Source organism: Rattus norvegicus, chromosome X, assembly GCF_021556685.1.
Source record: "Rattus norvegicus strain SHRSP/BbbUtx chromosome X, alternate assembly SHRSP_T2T, whole genome shotgun sequence".
Classification (NCBI taxonomy): Eukaryota; Metazoa; Chordata; class Mammalia; order Rodentia; family Muridae; genus Rattus; species Rattus norvegicus.
Window position 1 is genome coordinate 49,370,083 of NC_141554.1, and position 16,901 is coordinate 49,386,983.

Genomic DNA, 16,901 nt, shown 5'->3' on the forward strand with positions numbered 1-16,901 from the left:
TATGGTCTCCCTTCTACCATGTGAATTCCAGGGAGCACCTTTACTTGCTAAGATATCTCACCAACACAATCTTACAACTTTCTGACCTTTCCTGAGCCTGTAAATTTCACTTACTAATTATTCTGAGCCTATATCCTCCTTGTATGGAATGTTTGATAGTAAGAGGACTCTATCTATGGATGCTGGAATTAAAAACTACCTGAAGTACCTGGTTGTCATAGCATAAGTGTACTCAGCATAAGGTAACTGCTTAAGATTTTCTTCCCTGGGGGTTGGGTGTTGTACTAGGGAGACTGGGGGATAGGAGTGTGAGGGTAGGTGGGCTGGATAGAAATGGGGAGGATGCTACAGACTGAGCCTCAGACCTTGAGCTTGTGTAAGTGTGCATTGTATTGGTAAACTACACCTTTGGTCTCCTATGCTTTTACAATGACAGATTTCCTGAGAGTACATATAACTTGACCCTTTAAAGTGTGTAGTTGAGAAGTTCCTAGTGTGTACTAGGAAAGAAATAGTCTACTCAGCATTTCTAATTCTAGAACATTTTCATCATCTTCCAAAGAAATCCTGACATCACCATCATGACATCACCCCCATCTTTCCTTCCCTCCAGCCTCTGTCAACCACAGATCTCCTTTCTGTCACTATGGATTTGCTTAGAATTTATAGTTCATCAAGGTGGAGTTATAGATATTATATGTGTCCCTTCTTAATACCTTGCTTCTTGCTCTTAATTAAAAAAATTGCAGCCAGGGATGGGGGGCAGAGGCAGGCTGATCTCAAGGCCATCTTGATCTACGTAGCAAGTTCCAGGACAGCCAGAACTACATAGTAAGATCCTGACTCAACAAAAACAAAACAAAACAAAACAAAACCACAAAACAAAAATCCCATTAGTTAAGTTTTTTGTGTATGTGTACATGTTTGGGTGTGTGTATACTTGTATGTGGAGGCCAGAGGTTTCTTCAAGTGTCTTCCTTAATTGCCATTAACCTTGTTTTTTTGAGTTAGAATCTCTCAGTGATCCTGGAGCTGATGACTGAATCAGGCCTGCTGGCCAGCAAGTTCTAAATATCATCTTTCTGTCCCTATATACACAGAGCTATGATTAGAGGTGTGTACCACGATGCTTAGCAGTTTTTACTTGGGTGCTGGCATCTGAATTCAGGTCCTCAAGTTTTCTTGACAAGTAGTTTACACAGTGAGCCCTCTTTCCAGCATTTCAGTTAATCTTTTTCTTGCTTACCCACATTGAAGAATGGTTGGGGTAGAGAGAGCTTGGGTGTGAGGTGAAAGATGATAGGGAATAGTCCTAGTCAGAATCTCTTGTGATTATTTTAGGTGTGGAGATTGATCCACAGGTACAATATTGTGTATAAAATCATGTGTGGTTAAGCTGCCAGTTGAGCCTGAACTACCGTTTTCTCCTTTCTCTTTCTATCTTTCTTTTAGTTTCCTCTGCTCAGAAAACAGCTCAGTGTGGTAAAGTGCTTGCTGTGCAAATATGAGGCTCTGATTGAGGCCCTTCGTATCCATGTAAAAGTCTGGGCATGGGTGCACACAATGGTTCCATCAGTGCTGGGGAGATGGGGAAAGAAGGAAAGAAGGATCCTTGGGGCTTACTGGCCAGCCAGCCAGCTTGGGCTACTGGTTTATTGAGAAATCCTAGGTCAAAAAGAGTAAGGTGGAAAGTGTCGGAGGAAGACACACAGGTTGACCTCTACATGTACACGTGTGCACGCGTACACACACACACACACACACACACACACACACACACACACACACACACACACACACACACCAACGTGCATATGTGCACAAGAATACACACACAGCAAGTTCTCTTTGGGGAGGGAATCAGCTGCTTCTGCTGACCTCTGTCTTATGTGGTAGTGCATTTTGGGTGGAGTGTTAGGAATGTTAGAAAGGTCTGTTCTGTGGTGAAGATTCTGGAACTTTCCCAAAGGTATGTGTGGCATTCATTTGGTATATTTGAGTGCCAAGCAGGTAGAACATTCCAGAGCCACAAAATTAGAAAAATTATGAAATGTTTACTTTTCTGCACCAATTGTGTATGTATAGACAAATTTATGTTCCAGGGTTGGGTTTGAGGATATAGAGATTATTTTTATTTTATTTTATGTTGCTGGCAATGCAACCTGGAAGCTGGTGCTTATTAGCTAATCACTTCATCACTGAGTTCCTTCTCCTGACCTCAAAGCTGATTTTATCCAGTTGTCCATGGGGATATCAATACTCGTTATGGTTGCTAAGGCTGAAGGTACTTTTCTGGTTAATCAAATTTAAAATTTGTTCCAGGGCCATCAACTTACAAACTTCCCAAGCAACATAGTAATACCTTATCATTGTAGTTTTTAAAGATTATTTGTTTTCTTTGTATTTCTATGTATAAGTGTTTGCATGTAAGTGTGTGTACCACGTGAATGCAGTGTCTAGGGAACCAAGAAGAGAGCACTAGATAGCACACTAGATAGCATGGAACTAGAGCTATATAGGTGGTTGTGAATTGCCATGTAGCTCCTGGGAACTGAGGTTTCATCCGAAGGAACAATAAGTATCTTAACTGCTGAGCCATCCCTCCAGACTTCTGTTTTACCCTTTTGAAGGTCAGGAGTCTGTACATAGCAGTAAGCTACTTTCTTTTTTGGAGGCTCATCAGGTCAACCCTATTTTCTTACCTTGAGTTTTCTAGAGGCTGTCCCTTTCTTATAGTTATACTTAGCCAGGATTTCCTTTCCTCTTAGATTTTTGGCTATATGTGGGGCTTTTACTTGTACAGCAGGGCCCTGCTTCTTTCCCAAGAACCTCAAGATCTCTATTTGCTGCTTTGAGCTGTTGGCACTTTCTCTGAGTTTCAACCACAGCCACTTCTGTGGACTCTGTCTTTAACACTGAGTCTTGAACTGAGTTTGAAGAGACTTCTACAATACTTGCAGAAGTAGCAGGTAAGACCTATTCCCTAGGGTTTGAGGATGCTGTGTGTGTGACTCTGTAGGGGCCTAAATCCATATTTCCTGGGCCACAGAATGGTAGAAGAAACCAATTAGATTAGGACTAGAAAACTTAACTAAAGTTGGCTCACTGATCAGAGTTTTATGCTTTAGAAAGATTTTAAAGTGTATTAGTCAGCTTTCTGCTGTGATAATGTTACATAACAAATAGCACTACCCTATTCAGAACATTACATCTTTTAGTGTCTCTTAATTGCCTGATAGTCAGTGACATAGCCATAGCTGCTTTTGATTTGACTAGTGTCAGGAAAGTCTGGTCAGGTTGTGCTCTGAATGATTTTCATGTACTGGGGCCAAGAGATCCTAAGGCAAGTCTTTGTTCTTCTTTCATCAAATAAATTAGGGGAGCATGCAGGCACATTTAAAATATCTGCTTGTCACTCTCAATAACATCCCTTTGACTAAATCACAGTTTCCTTAGGGAGGTGGAGGGTTATATTAGTTGAGAGTCATGTGGCAGATAGAGCAAGCATAGATGTTTATTATGGGCAGGCAAGCCAGGATGGCTTTTGCTGTTTGTGGGAGGCAGGGAAGATGACCTAAGTAGGAGAGTCTGGTTACTCTTAAGTCAGGAAATAAGCTCTTGGTGGATGCTAAGAGCCCTGAGAGCTGGTTACATAAGGAACTTCTTGGTTTAAGACTGTGATTTGCAGCTTTGCATAGTCACAATTAGGGCTGAAGGTGGAGAGCTTGCCTAGCACCAAACTGGTGGAAGCCAGGGTTGTTCCTAAAACAACAAAGTGTTTTGACCAAACATCAGGAGAAGCAGGTCATTGGTGCCGTTTCATTCACTTTGTAGGGAAGAGTCAAGTCTTACAAGATTGGCCACATGGAAGGGGAGTTGGTGAGGCTTTCTGAAGGGCCAGGTTAGGAAGTATATAGCTCTAGTGTAAAACACATGTGTGAAGCCCTGGCTTCAGTCCCCAGCACTAGGGGAAAAACTAATTGTCCAGAATAGTTATATTCCACAGATATAGTTCTGCAAAGACCAGTTGAAAGGCTAGGGTGCTGGTGAGGTTTCTGTTACATGTGAATTTTTTTCTTTGTAGCTGTGTTTTTTCACCTTTAGTAATTTCTTCCTATTATTCAGATTAATAAATGAACCTTTTATTTGCTGTGGAAAATGATTTTAATAAGATATTCTCTTATGAACTTTAGTTTTTTTTTTTTTTTTTTTGGCTTTTTTGCTTTTTCCTTTTCAAGGGGCCCCTTGCTGTTTTTTATGTTAAGTAGGATTTGGGGGCAAGGGCAGTGGTGCTAGACATCTCACCAGCCCTGATTGTAGCCTTTTAAAAAAGGTGATAAAGGTTTATTTGGTTCGCGTTCAAATTACAGTACATCATTTCAAGAAAAGCATAGTAGCAAGAAATTGGAAGCAACTATTCACAGAACATCCATAGTCAAGAGCATAGAGTACTGATTTAGATTCTCGATAGCAGCCCTTGTACCTTCAACACTTTTCATGCACTGTGGAGTAGTTGGTATATGGTAATTACTTACTGGTTTGTTTGCTAATGTTATCAGTTGCAACATAAGTGAAAGTTGCAATCTGGTTAGGTACTGTTTCTCAAGCATCTAGGGAGTAGCCTCTTATATGCCACTGTTAGTCTCCTTTCTCCCTTTTCCTTTTCTTCTTTCCCTTTTATGTGGAAGGACACTGTTTAGCTGAGTCTCTGCTGAAGGATAGGGTTGGTGGAGGGTGGGCTGTCCTTCCCTCCCTCCGTTCCAGCATTTCCTGTTTTTAAGGCTGGCCTCAATACTGCTGTGTAGTCAAGGATAATCTTTAACTTCCATTCATCCTGTCTCTACCTTCCAAGTGCTAGGATTATAGGTGTGTATCTTCATATCCAATTTTATGGAGTGTCGGGGACATGTGAAAGGCAAGCACTCTAGCAACTGAGCCATTGCTTCAGCCCCTCTGTTCCTTGTACCATGTTAACTACCCATCTGCTAGGCTATTAGGACAAGCAGACAGGATGATGAGACAGAAATAGAAACATCAAGTAAATTAGGATGTGGGAGAGGGGTGTGGGCTGCCGTGCTTGGCTTCATTAAGAAAATGAGAAAGCTGGGTAGTATTTTCCAAGCATAGGTCTATCAGTTTCAAATGTCATTAAATGTGTCACCAGTCTAGCTTATTTCCAACTGTGTTTTCTGTCAAAGACAATTGACAGGAGGGGCTGGAGCTATGGTTCAGTGGTTAAGAGCACTTGCTGCCCTTGTAGAGAAACCTCAGTTGGGTTTCTAGCACCCATATTGAGTAGCTCAGAACTACCTGTAACTTCAGTTCTAGAGGATCTGGCATCCTCTTTTGGCCTCTGAGGTAAGCTGCATTCTTGAACACATATTCTCTCACAATTAAAAACCCTAAAAAGAAAATCAGTGTGAAAATAAGGTGGTCTTTTTAGACTAAAATGTTAGTTGTTACAAAACAATGTCTTTTTTTTAATTTTGATTTTCTTTTTTAAGAAAATGCTTAAGATTGGCAGGTATTATATTAAAATTTTTATTTTACTTTTACTTATTTGTACTTGTGTGCAGTGGCTCATATATGGAAGTCAGAGGATCAGTCTGCAGTTCTCTCTCCTTCTACTTTGTGGAATCTGCTCACTGCAAACTTCGTTTGCAAGTGATTTTACTTGCTTTGTAACCTAGAATCTCATGATTTCTCTGCTTCAGCTTCCTGAGAATTGAGATGACAGGCATGTGTCATCATGCCTGGCTATCCTGAAATTCCTAATACTTGGTAGAGAAAGGATTTTCTTGCTTGTGAGTGCAGATGGCTGCTCCCCCTTCTCCCTTCCCTCCATTTTTGTAGCGCTAGGGCTTGAATCCTAGGCAAGCATTGTATCACTGAGCTACATCCTTAATCCTTTTCTGTTTTGTCTCTAAAAACTAAACTTATTTTTTAAAAGGGATTTTATGTCTGGGTTGGTTTATGTGGTTCTGGGTGTAAAATGTAGGCCTTTAGTGTGGTAGGCAAACATTAACAACTGAGCCACATCCTCAAGCCCCTTGTGTATTTTTTTTTCTTTTTTACGTAGCTTGGAATTGAACCTAAAGTGCATGGGTATGGTATTAATTAAAAGCTGGCTTGGATGCTAATAGAGAAAAATCAAGTTTGGATACTAGTGTAACTAGAAGTAAAGGAATATGGTTACCTTTATCTATGATCCTAGTTATCTTTAGTAGATGATCTTGCACCGTGTTGATATATGTGAGATAATTTTTTCCTTCTTGAAAAGTTCTTGAAGAATCAGCCAAATTCTTTTTTTCTTTTTCTTTCTTTTTTTTTAATTTTTTTAAATTTTATTGTTAAAATATGTAGCCTGGCCTATGTTTCTTGTGCTTTTCTTTCAATTTTTTTCGTTTGTTTGTTTTGTCACATTCTGATTTATTTGTATTATTAATCTTTAGATGCTGGTTTGTTTTCTAACAAGGGTGTGGTTAGAGGGGGAGGGATGGAGGTTCTGAGAGGAGTTGGGGGGAAAGAAAACCATAATCACTATGTTATGGAAAAATCTATTTTCAGTAATGGGAAATTGATAATCTCTTTTGCATTTTTAAATACAGCTATTATACACTATTATACACATCTGGAGGTTAGATGACAAGATGCAGAAATTGATTCTCTTCATCTACCTTGAGGGCTCTGAATATGGAACTTTTAGATCAGCAGGCGGGGTGACAAGTGCCTTTAGCCACTGAACCATGTCATCGCACTATCTTGTGTGTATTTATTAAAGAACACATTGATACCTTTTTAAAAGGTTCCTTTCTGTTTCAGAGTCTCCATCCTTTGAAAATGAGGGTAAGCATGGTCCTCCTGGAATGTTCAGCCATGTTAGGCTGTTGTGATTGCCCGTGTACAGAAGAGAGGTTCACTTTGAGTCCCTGTGGGTCCTTTGCTTTCTTGGAACTATCTCCACATCTGGTCTTGGACTTGTGTAAGAGAGGAAGAAGCAGTTAACTGTTTCATAACCTAGATTTGCTTCTTGGCCTAAATTTTATTTTTTCCCCTTTTCCCTCTGTGTCAATCTACCCCCTTAAACAGATGGGTCAAATAGCAAAGTTCCTCTGAGTCATAGAAGTCCCTGAGGAGACCTGGCCTGACAGACAGTTCCAGAGCCAGCACTCAGCCCAGAGGAAAGACTGACCTCTGGCCTTCATTTCCTAGGTTTTTTTTTTCCTCTTTGGCTCTAGCTTTTTCCATTTGTAGCTGCTACTAATGGCTGTGTCACCAGATTTCACTCACATAAGATGCCTGTGCTGAGGACTAAGGCATACAGAGTTTGGGAGTGGAGAGTGAAAGTGTAGTTTAAGATGTCTACAGGAATAGGGAAGCACAGTTAGATGATTTTAGGTTTCTTTTTCTTGGTGGATGTGAGGAGGCAGCTGTGATGTCTAAACCTTCAAGTGAATCTGTCTAAATTCTTGCTTTTGCACTTTCCACAGTTGATTCTGTTCAAACTCTGATAGGAAGCCAATCTTAGTTAACCACAATTTCAGTACTCTGCTTATGTTTGTTTATTGCATGATAGGCCCGGCTTGCCTGGAACTTACCTAGCCAAGGCTAGTATCAATCCTTGTATCCTCTCTCTAGCCTTCGAACACAGGAGTGCTGAGTTGGAACTAATTATTTACTTTTTATTTTAATTTTTTGTTTGCATTTTGAGGTAGGGTCTCTCAGTGTAGTCCTGGAACTTGATATGTAGGCCAGGCTAGCCTCAAACTCACTCACAGAGCTCCTCCTGCCTCTGCAGGCATGTGCCACCACACCTGGCTTGGAAGTAATTCTAACCATCAAAAATTAAAAGCCCAAAACTATGACTGCACATAGTTCAGTCCTGTTGTGGAGGATGTTTACTCTTCCCCACCCTTTTTAGTGCATTGTATCATTGATGTAGGAGAAGCTAAAAGTTATAGAATTGATGCTATAAAGGACTTTTGCTTAGGAAACTGTTAAGTCACCTAAGTGGAATTTAGCTAAGGAGTGGTGCCTTAACAATACCCCAACGGTAAGTAGTGTGCTAACCAGGCCTGTTAGAGATAAGGGAAATTTTGGATGCTGGGATATGAAATATTTCCTCACATGGATTGACCAGCCATTAGGCTCTGATTCCCCCACACCAGTCACATACCAGCCTTAATGGACACTTTAAGGTTGGGTGTGTAGTAGGTTACAATCATTAAATTCAGGTCTGTTATTAAGTCCCCTGAACTCTTATCAGGAAAGACATTTTACTCCTAGGTGGGCAAGATGACCACAGACAACAACTATTTAGAAAAAAAAATAACATTGGTATGCTTCAAATAATTCTGGCAAAAAAAAAAAAAACTTTGTTTGTAACTCTCTTATCTGCCTAAGTGATAGTCTCCCATTCCTGTTTAAATCCTTTGAAGTGTTACCTAGGGCTGGAACCAGGAAGACCTGGAGTGACCCTCTTCCTTTGGCTGTCCTGGAACATTTCTCCCTTGTAGAATGGTTAAACCTTGTTGGTAATTGAGTTATCATTGAATGACCAAAGGAAGAGGATCACTCCAGGATGAAATATGGCCTAGCAGGCTGCAGGGAGGTCCAGCCTCTGAAACACTAAACACTGAACCACTTTGTAGATTGATTGTTATACAAAAGTTAATTTTTAGAGTAAAACAAGTTTTTCATACCAAAACCCAGATCTAATCTATATTTTTTTTTGAAGGAGCACCTTACCTTTGCAATTTCATTCCTTATTGTGCACAGTTTGCAGTACTCAATAATATAAGACATTTCAGGTTTCCCAGGACCATCTTGTGACTAAAGTTATGCAAAGGCTATATAGCTCCCTCAGGGGAAAAAACAAAACAAAACAACTATAAATCACAGAAAACAATCACTTTAAAAAACCCAACAATTTCTTTAAGGTCTAAGTACTTCTAAAAAATAATTACTTCATTTTGATGTTTACCCTAGATAAAATGACTACTATTTTTCTTCTATATTTCTCCTTTTGTTTAAGCAATTTAAATACATTGAAGATTATATAGTCACATAATGAGTACTGTCTTTTTTTTTTATCATGTTCTGTAGATAAGCCAGAACACACTTTAAAGGCAGTAAAGTTATTACAGCATAAACAATATAACAATTGCTAGGATAAGAAATCTATTGAATTCTTGTTAATATTTTTACTGTGAGCAAAATGAGTGTAATATGGTCTATTCCATACAAACCTTTATAAACAATCCTTAGCATGGCAAAACAATATCATACTGTCTTCTATCACAGGTGTGTCCTTTATCTCCTCCAACAAAAGATATTTGGATTTTGCATTGGCAAAGATTAGCATGCCACACAGTCATTAAACATTCAGGTTAGTCCTTGTTTCTTCAAAGTTTCAGCTTGCTGAGTTCTAAAAGTCCTGATGTCTGCCCAAGTTGTCAGCTTACTCTCCCTCTTGGGTCATCTCCTTTTGATGGATTTGTCATGTGCCTTTACATGTTTCATTTGTCTGGTGGTTTCTGGATGTGCTGGTCAGTGCATCAGATGACGAGCCATCTGGGACTTTGTTTTTTATTTATTTATTTTTTTCTGAAAAGACAGAAGCATAATTAACATCACCTCAATGTTGGAATGCTTCTCTCTTCCCCGCCCCCCCCCCCCTCAAATTTAGCATTTATTTAGGTTGTCTTCTTCAGGACAAATGTTTTGGGGCAACAGAAAAACCATTGTCTTTTAAAGTGAAAATTAAAAAAAAAATAACATAAAGGTAGTGTAGTATGTGGGAACTGTAAATGGGCTTAGCCACTTACTCCTCATTTTAATTTTTTTCTTTCTTCTTTCTTCTTCTTCTTCTCCTTCTCCTCCTCTTCCTCCTCCTCTTCCTCCTTCTCCTCCTCCTCCTCCTCCTCCTCCTCCTCCTCCTCCTCCTCCTCCTCCTCCTCTTTTTTCTTTTTTTCAGAGCTGGGGACCGAACCCAGGGCCTTGTGCTTGCTAGGCAAGTGCTCTACCACTGAGCTAAATCCCCAACCCCCCCATTTTAATTTTTAAAAATTTGTCAATTTAGTATTTATTTGATGGCTTGACCCTTTGGATAGTAAGGGATTCTAGTAACATGATTACTATTAAAATTTTTAACTCATTTGTTGACATAAGCAGAACCATTATGGTTTTACTTGCAATGAGTCCTATAAAAGACATGTATATAAAAGGGTTATTTGACAAAGTTTCAGATATGACATAATGAGTCCCCGGGGACTCATGGGGCTTGGGGCTATGCTTTGCTGATTAGTTAGGGAGAGGCATTGTGAATGCCTTGAGCTCAGATCTTTACATACCTGACAGCAGAGATTGTCCAAGACATAGACAGCTGTATTTTTAGATGTCAAGCTGATGTTCATTTATTACTAATCATGCATTAGAAATTTGGAATATTGTATAAACCTTGTCTTTATGCTATATGAAACAATGGCTCTAATAGAGGATAGGCTCTTGGGAGCCTCTTCAGTTATAACTACTTTTCTTGCCAGAGTCTGATCTTTTATCGGATCAAGGGAAAGCTTAAAACTAAAAAGCAAACAAAATTCATTTAATTAATAATTGTCATTAAGTTTTAAAGATTTAAATGTAAGGCTTTTAATGTAAGATTTGGTATCTTTAAAATTTAAGACAATCTTAATTACGAGTTTAAAAAATCCTGAAGTGGAAACCGATTGGATTTTTTCATGAAAGCATGAAAGTACCTACTCAGCTGGTAGTGTAAATGAACTAGAATTGTGAACAACGTCAAAGCATAAAATAGCTCATGGAGGAAGAACTTGTTCTAGGCTTTGCTTTTTACTACATTTTAAAGATTGGTTGATGTAACACATTTTTCAGGATGTAACAAATAATTTTAGGTCAAAATGTCAAAATAGTCTAATTCTAACTGATTGTATTCTTGGTTTAATTTCTTTTTGTCTCCAAGGAAATGTGAGAAAATTGTAATTATATTTGTATGTTTTTGGCCAACGTATTTATCCAGAAGAAATATTTTAAACCCTTTTAATTTTAATTTACGTTTAAATCTATCCCAAGCTTGTTTTATATTATTATATCTAATTTTTCTGTAGTTGTACAAAACTATAAATTTAAATATCTGACTCGGCAAGCATGTAGTACCTGATTTTAAACAAACTTTGTTTTTAGTTACTTGTTTTAAGCTTAACCTTGAAAACATATAGAAGGCCAAAGCTTGTCATTGTAAATGTATTAAATTTGTACTTAGCATAACTACAGAGTTTTGAGCACATTAAAAATTTGATTGTTTATAAGGTGATTGACAATTTGTATGTCTTAATTATCTTTAACAGTTTACAATATGTTATAGTAGTTTCTATAAGAGTAGGATTTTACAGCTTTAGACTTATCTCTTAGTTAATTTTTTGTTAACCTGAGTATACCTTTATAACCTTAGGAATTTATCATTATACAAAAATACATTCTAATCCAAAATAGTAATAAAGAACTCTTTAGGACTAAGAAATTTTATAGGTGCTGCTTTTTACCAGTAATAGCCACAGTTGTTCAGGCTTTTCTCCTAGGCTGATTTTTTTTTCTGCTAGTGTTTTCTAGAGATGGAGGTGCCAGCAGTTCACTATTTTTTTTCATATAGTCAAATATTTTTTTCATACAGGCACAATATAAATTTATTCCTAGTGTTTTATGATGTTACCACTTAAATTAACGCATCTTAGAATTCTTAAGCATGTTGACCACTAACCTCTGCTCTTCTTCAGAATTACCTTTGCTGCAGGCAGTACATAATCCTTTTTGATAACTGTAGATTTCCTTTCACAAGCATTTGTGCCGGACTATTCTGCCAATCGATGAACAAAGAGTAGGCAATTCAAATGAATCAGGAGGTCACAACACCTCTCCAGACAGAGGTGCAGCTTTTTCTGCTTGAGAAAGCCATGGGGCTCTTTGTGCTTTTATCCACCAGGAGACTGTGGTGGAGAGCGCCTTCTTTGGTGCTGGGGGTCGCACTTCCCTCAGTCTGGGCTTCCAGTTCAGTATATTTTGTTGTTTGTTTGCCAAAGTCTTTTTTTCTTTTTTAAAATTCTTCTCTCATACAGTACATCCCTCCCTCCTCTTCTCCCAGTATACCTCCTGCCTTACTTCCCAGTCTCCCCCAGATCCACTCCTCCTCATTTCCCTTCAGAAAAGAACAGCCTTCCCAGGGATATCAACCAAACAAGGCATATCAAGTTACAACCAGTCTAAGAACCTCTCCTCTTAGCAAGGCTGTTCTCAAAAACAGGCAATTGAGTTCTTACTCCCAGTGTTAGAAGTCCCACAAGAAGACCAAACAATACAACCTTAACACATGCAGACTCCCTGATTGTCACTTCAGAAAAATCCTTTGACAAAATTCAACACCCCTCCATGTTAAAAGTCCTGGAAACATCAAGAATTCAAGGCCCATACCTAAACACAGTAAAAGCCATATACAGCAAACCAGTAGCTAACGTTAAACTAAATGGAGAGAAACTTGAAGCAATCCCACTAAAATCAGGGACTAGACAAGGCTGCACACTCTCTCCATACCTATCCAATATAGTTCTTGAAGTTCTAGCCAGAGTAATCAGACAACAAAAGGAGATCAAAGGGATACAGATTGGAAAGGAAGAAGTCAAAATAATCACTATTTGCAGATGATATGATAGTGTAGTTAAGTGACCCCAAAAGTTCCACCAGAGAACTACTAAGCCTGATAAACAACTTCAGCAAACTGGCTGGATATAAAATTAACTCAAAGAAATCAGTAGCCTTCCTTTATACAACTGATAGGCAGAGAAAGAAATTAGGGAAAGAACAGCCTTCACAGTAGCCACAAATAATATAAAATACCTTGGTGTAACTCTAACCAAGCAAGTGAAAGATCTGTATGTTTTAATAAAATTGGATTTATTCGTTTATTATTATTTTTAAAGCAAGGACACTGAACTGAATGAGTATATTAAGCTTTTTTTGTCTACTTTTTATTTCTATCTCTAAACTATTCATGTCTCATCCATTCTAACTTAATTTTCAAGTACCTCATTCCAAATGTTTCCTTTTATTATATCCCTTTTATATTCACAATCCTTCTATGACATCTTTTTTACTCTCTCAAGTCGATTTCCATTCACAGTGTACCTCTATCCTTCATGTGCTAATTTTTATGAGGTAAGTTAATTTTGAGCTTCAGTGTTCATTCCTTAAGGATACCCATTTTGGATGAAGATGTGCAAACTGGGGTTTCAAAACTATCCATTATGACCATAAGCCTTTTGATTCTTTGTACTCCATCAATTAAACTATCATCCAAATTTAAATAAACAAGTCAGTTCAAATATCCAAACATCTAATAAAGGAAACATCTAATAAAGCCTGCTCGATTACAGGGAGTTTAGACTTTTGATTTGTATAACCCAGAGTGGGTACAATATTTTTTTTGTGGAATATGTGGAATTTTTGTGTGTAAACATGTTCTTTGTTCTTTTCAAGAGCCAGTTATAACAGTATAGAAAGCAATCTATAGGATTTTAAAATATAACCTTAGGCAATATCAATATCCATGGAGTATTTTTATAAAATCTTAAGAAAAAATAATTTTTTAGATTCCAAATAACATATTTATGTGACCTGCTGATTATTAATAGCATGGAATAGATAATTTACCTGTATTTTATTTAGTGGAAAATAATTTTTGTGTACTTATGAGCTAAAGCCTTAGCAACCACATTATTTAATAAGCTAATAACCTGTTTCAGGTGTTACATTTTCATAGAATTTAACTGAGAGCTTTGAAAAAGCAACTTAAAGAGCCATATCCTCAGTAGTGATAAATAGGTAAAAGTCTACCCAATGATATAGTTCAAAATTAGAAATTTTGTTCTTTCAATATTTACTATGAAAATTAAGCATTCATTTAAGCATTAATTAGATAATGAAGGGATCATCTTCCATATAATGAATGAATAATACCTCTGGAAATTTAAATAGCATTGGCTTAGTACTTTATGTCCTTTTTGTGATTATTTTTGTACTAGAAGTTGGGCTTGTTTTAATTATTTTTTTTATGAAGACACCATTGAAACTCAGTTATTCCCACTATTAGGGAAAAACAAGAAACATTTAAACAAAAGTCAAGCCAACAAACAACAAGAAAATTCTAAGTTCTGGACCAGCTGTGCTACCTCACACTGCAACAGTGGAGCCATGCCCATCATTCCTTGGAATTCAAGTGTTACTAGTCCTTAGCAGAAAAGCAATCACAGCTTGCAGAGTTCTCAGTTCCAGTTGCCATTAATTCCTTCCAATTTTTGCAATAATTTTATTCCATGTAGCCAAGTTACTTAAAATTGAACTTACATAGAATGAATGCATTCCATATGCCACCATTGCATCTTTAAATCATTTCAGATGTCATTTTTGTAGGTTTCCAACTAATCTGAACATAACCTTAAGGATAATGATGATTCACAGGCATTTGCTGTATAGCAACTGGAACCACCTGAGGCACTATCTTTATGACCTTAGGCAACCAGTCCTCAATACCAACATGAGGAGATGAAGATCATTGACTAAACATTTCTCCTTTTTCCACTGTGGACAGCCTTTTTTCCTTGATTAAACAGTTACCTTCTACCAGGAAAACCATTCCTTCCCCCTTTTCTATCCTTCATTTCCCTCTGTTATTCTTTGTTTCTGGAGATTATTTGTATTTGTAAATGTTGCAAATAGTTAGTGCTTCTCATTTAACAAGCATTTTAGTAACTATATATTCCTGCTTCTGTGATGGGGAATTCTCCATGTCCCTGCCAAATCCTGGAGTCTAGCTTACCAGAGATTGTACTTTACTGCCAGTCCTTGAATGTCCAGACCCCTTTTTTCTTCAAGCCCCATGTTCAAGTGTTGGTAGTTGAGGTATGCAGGACCAACAGAGAAAGAGGGTCACTCAAGGATGAAATATGGCCTTGCAGGCAGCAGGGAGCTGAATGCTTTGAGAAACATATTTATTGTTTGTTACACAAAAGTTATTTTTAAAGTAAAACAAGTTCCTTATACCAAAACCTAGAGCTAATATACATGTTTCTTGAAGGAGCACCTTACCCTTGCAATTTCAGTCATTATTGTGCAGTTTGTGATATTCAATAATGCAAGATGTTTCAGGTTTGCCAGGACCATGTTGTGACTAAAGTCATGCAAAGACTGTAAAGCTCCCTTATGAAAACAACCATATAAATCACAGAAAATAATCACTGTTTTTTTTTTACAATGATTTCTTCAAGGTCTAAGTACTACTTTATTCTGATGTTTACCCTAGATACAATGACTACCATTTTTTTTTCCTACAAAACTTGCTGTTTGCATCTAAATTGCCTTCAACCAGCAGCCTTTTGAAGGAAAGGACAGCAGTCAGGAATTTAAATACAGAGCTCCCATGATGGCTAGTTGCTGCTGTTTATAATTTAAGTTTCAGTCCATGAGAATTTGTTTTGAGACAGGGTTTATCTGTGTAGTTCTAGCTGTTCTGGACCCACTCTGTAGCCCATGCTGGTCTTGAACTCAGAGATCTGCCTGCCTCTGCCTTCTGAACACTGGTACTAAAAATGTGTGCCACTACTGCCTGACTTTTCCTTCTGATTTCTTCAGTGCTGAAAACTCAGTCCTGTTTTAAAAGTGCGTTACTGAAAAAATGTTCAGGTATGACAGACAGCAAGTAGGACAGTACATTTCTAAGCAATGGGCGTGTTAAATAGGGTTTCTGTTACAAACTAGCTTTCCAAACTTGATCTTGAAGTCATGTTCATGTCCAATGAATAGAAGCCACAACAGTAAAACAGTGCATCTAGGGCTGGGACTGCGTAGATCAGCTGGTAGAATGCTTGCCTGGCATCCACGTATGTGTCTGTCCAACAGCATTGTACATAGCAGGCATAGAAGCTCATATATGTCCAATGCTAGTACTTGAAAGAGGCAGGAAGATCTAGGAGATCAGAGTCACCCTCAGCTGCATAGATGTTGGAGTTCAGCTCAAGTTAAAATAATATCTGGCAATCTACTTGTGGGTGGCTATAAAAAGTGAGGGGTCCATTCTTAAATATTGACTTGTGAGGGTGGTTTTTTGATGTGCGTATATATGTACATGTCTTCCTGTTTGTGCACATGTCAGTATGAGGATGCAATATACATGTACTTGGAGAAGCCAGAGGTGGACAGTTGTGTTGCACAGATCTAGCCAGCTGGCTATTGCATAGACAGCATGGCTCAAGGTTCTCCTGTCTCGCCTCCACAGTCCTGGAATTACAGGTGTAGTCCTCTGTGCACAGCTTTGTGTGTGGACTCTGTGACCTAAATTCAGTCTTCATGTTTGTCTGACAAGCAGTTTACTAACTGAACTATCTCTTTAGCTCTACTTTGGTGTTTTGAGACAGAGTTATAGTCCAGGTTCAATTCTCCTCTCCGTACTTCTGCCTTTGCTCTCTTTTCTCGTGCTGGCTTAAGCCATCAATTCTACCTTCCCCTCCTTTAAAACGTTTTATTTTCCTATCTGTGTCTCTGTGTGAACACACATGTATGTAACTGCCCAAGGAAGCATTGGATCCTGGGGAGCTCAAGTTACATGGTTGTGAGCCACAAGCTCATACACCCAAAGTGTGTGCTGGTAACTGAAGTTACATAGTGTGGTTACTAAAGTCCACAGTTCACAGGGTCATCTATGTGTCTGGATTTGGATGAATATATAAGGGAGTTGTGTCTACCTGTGCTTTACCACATAGTAGTTTCACTGCTTTAGAAACCTTCATGTCCTTCCTGCCTTGAATCTTTGCCTTCCCTTTGGGAATACTACCTTTAGG

At 38.2% G+C, this 16,901-nt stretch overlaps 1 protein-coding gene and 1 pseudogene across 3 annotated transcripts in view; one reads left to right on the top strand and one right to left on the bottom strand.

Annotated features, from left to right (window-relative positions):
• The window catches only part of Tbl1x (transducin (beta)-like 1 X-linked), a 156,664-nt gene that overhangs the window by 16,867 nt on the left and 122,896 nt on the right, over nt 1-16,901 (top strand).
• On the bottom strand, nt 11,772-15,228 carry LOC147998218 (centromere protein W pseudogene; annotated as a pseudogene).